This window comes from Haematobia irritans, chromosome 2 (assembly GCF_050003625.1).
Source record: "Haematobia irritans isolate KBUSLIRL chromosome 2, ASM5000362v1, whole genome shotgun sequence".
Lineage (NCBI taxonomy): Eukaryota > Metazoa > Arthropoda > Insecta > Diptera > Muscidae > Haematobia > Haematobia irritans.
This window is the reverse complement of record NC_134398.1, coordinates 87,211,428-87,214,818: the sequence shown is the minus strand read 5'-3', so window position 1 is coordinate 87,214,818 and position 3,391 is coordinate 87,211,428.

Below are 3,391 nucleotides of genomic sequence, written 5' to 3'. Positions count from 1 at the left end.
AACATTTGTATGGGTGCGGAAGACGTATCCTTTTATTCACCCACAGAAAGGAACAAACAATATCGATGCCAACAACAATATTTGTGCATTTAATGGACTGTTGTAGCATCAGCGTTCGAAGGGAGCTGAGCGGATATTCTGGTGAAAATACCAAATGGCATTACATCGCTAATGAAATTTGATATCGCAACTAATGACATGGGCGGTCATTTGGGGCGGCTGGGAACCAGTAACTACGTTTGTCCATTTTCTATTCTTGAACCAATGTAAGTGACACTACAAATTCGTTTAACAAATATTTCATAGCATTGAAATGTACACAGAGTGCGAACATTTATTTCTTGGGGATAAGAAATAATCGTGTTTTTGTAATTGCCAATTTAATCGTATCAATTTTTGAAAAACTCCCAATTTGGTGTTGTGTTATCTTAGTGTGAAAAAGGATTCATCGAGGTTTCAGAATCAATCAAAAAAAAAAATATTGAATTTTGTAACAACCCTCCATTACTCGGAGATAGGGATTGGAAATTTGGAAAAGTCGGCTTTTGGCGTACAAGAATTTTTATAATTTTTTTAATTTTCTGTCTAATATATTTCTCACTCCTATACACACAAAGAAAATTTCATTAAAAGTCAGCCAACGAAAAATGTTCATTGATATAACGAAACATGTTCATTAATACAATGAAAATATTCGTTGTATTAACGAATTTGTTTCATTGGCTGACTTTTAACGACACATTTCATTAATATAACGAAACTTTTTCTATTAGTGTATGGCTTATTTACTTTTCTGCACTTTTTTCTGTAATACACACAATGTAGAAGAATGATTCGATTTAATAAACTTTTCCAAATTTTACCTTTCGTTCAGACTGAGAATCGAACTGCATACCAACGCAAACAAGTAACCCATACAATCAAGGATTTCTATTTATGGACCGTAGTGTTGAGCACGCAAAGCCCAAGTTAAAGAACATTATTTTAAGGAAACAAATCACTTTACTCGGTTCCTTTCTTAAGGCCGGTACTCTGTTCGGGTTTCGCGTTGAAACTCCATACAAAACCAAAACATGCGAAAAACTAGCGAATTTTTTTCCATTTGTGGTACTTTGTTTTTTTTTCGAGTTGAAAAACTGACGTAACTCGCGTAGTCAGTATTTTCATAACATGGCGCCATTTGCAATGTGAATTAAGAAATAATTTATTTATTAAACTGATTTTTGTGAATTTATAACACAAAAGTGGATCTGATTATTATTTAAAAATGTAATCTGATGATTGATAAAACAAAGTATAACATGGAGTTGTATTTCCATAATAAACTAGCAACCAACATCTAGCCGCTCCCTACTATATGGTAGAATATAAATAATGTACATATATAACATGAAATTTAAACACAAATGTTAACAAAATAAAAGCTTTATTTGGTGAATTATATTTTACAATCGTTTCATTTGTACTGGGCATCGGGATAATAAACACAAAACATAATTTAAACAAAAGGAGGCACAGCAATTGATGTTCCAAAACAAGCATTAGCACTTCATCCAACATGTATAGTACCGAGGTAACAATGAATGGAATTACAAGAATTAATTGCTATGTTCCAAAAATGCAGCACTGTAAAATTAGTTTTTTAATTCCAAAGACATTTGTAAAATAACTTCGCCTGCTTCTTCTTTTTCAAATTATTTATTTTGTATGCGTGTGTGTGTAAATCGAGCCACTAGTTGCGTATGTATATGTAATCATTTCGTGACAGTCTGCGATGTTGTCAATACATTTCGACGAAATAAACGCAAAAAAGTCCCAAAATGGCTGTTTTTTTCCCTTAAAATATATTGTCAACACTATCATTTTTCAACGCGAAACAATGATTTAGTGGAACCTTTTTCGCACCAACAAACAGAGTACCGGCCTTTACGGTGTTTTCTTTGCTAGAAGAGATCATTTTACTTGTCGGATTGTGATCTTAACATACTCAGCAAAAAAATTCAAGCCAAGTTATTACTTTTAATGTACATTCAAAAATGCTCTTCTACACTTAAAAAGAATATTGACTTTACATGAAAGGTTATGGTAGCCAAATTTTAGGAGGCACAATTAACTATATATGAAAGTTTAATTAAATGAAAGTTTGTAATTTTTCTTCAAAATGTTTTCATTTTATTTAGGACACGAATCATGTAAATTTTCGTCCCTCCGTTAAGGTTGTATGTCTTTAACTAAGAAAAATGTTCCAAAAATAAAAAACAAAAAAAAACTCAATGTAAAGAATTAGTCTTTATATTTAACAGATAAACAATGTGCCGATAATATGCCTCTTCTTGTATGGGAAATATTTAACAGATAGTTTAGTTCTGGAATTTTTCCGCCAATCCCAACAAAAACTAAGTACACACAGAAAAATGTGCCTTCGACACTAAAGGAAAAAAATCCATCAATTTAGTTTAGCCATTTTATTCCCATTAAGTTAAATTTCTGGGTAAAATAATAAAATTAACTTTTCTCAGTACAAAAATCTTAAACAGAAACCAGTTAGAATGGTTTGGTTTTTTACTACTAGTGATTTCTTCTCGGTGTATAAGAATTTATAACTTAAGGCCGGTATGCACCTCTTGCGAAATTTTCGGTAGCTAGAGTGTAGAGAAACTCAATGCACCCAAATATTAAACAAGCTAATCGCTTTTAAAACTTGTTACAGTAAACCACGAATAAGTGCAACACGGGTGCCAAAACGCGGACGAAAACGACTGTTTTTCATATGTTTGGGAGTAAAAATTATATGTTTGGAACTCAAATTTTTTAACACAATATTTTTAAGTGCAAGCATACAATGTTCATAAACAAACACAACATGTTTGGTACATACATGTTAATATGTTAGAACATATAATGTTGGGGCCATAAAATGTTTGTAAATATAATATGCTTTAATGCAAACATATATTAACTTAGAAATAGCCTATAAACATATATGTGTTTACAAAGAGAGAGACCTAGGGAGTAGGATGCAAGTAAAATAGTGTATATATATGTATATATATATATATATATATATATATATATATATATATATATATATATATATATATATAGATATATAGATATATATATATATATATATATATATATATATATATATATATATATATATATATATATATATATATATATATATATATATATATATATATATATATATATATATATATATATATATATATATATATATATATATATATATATATATATATATATATATATATATATATATATATATATATATATATCCACTATCTTGAGGTCCGGGGTCGGCTCTACAATGGGCACCGTTAATAGCAGCGACAAGTAATGCCAAATTACATTTCAGAGAAAAATTGCC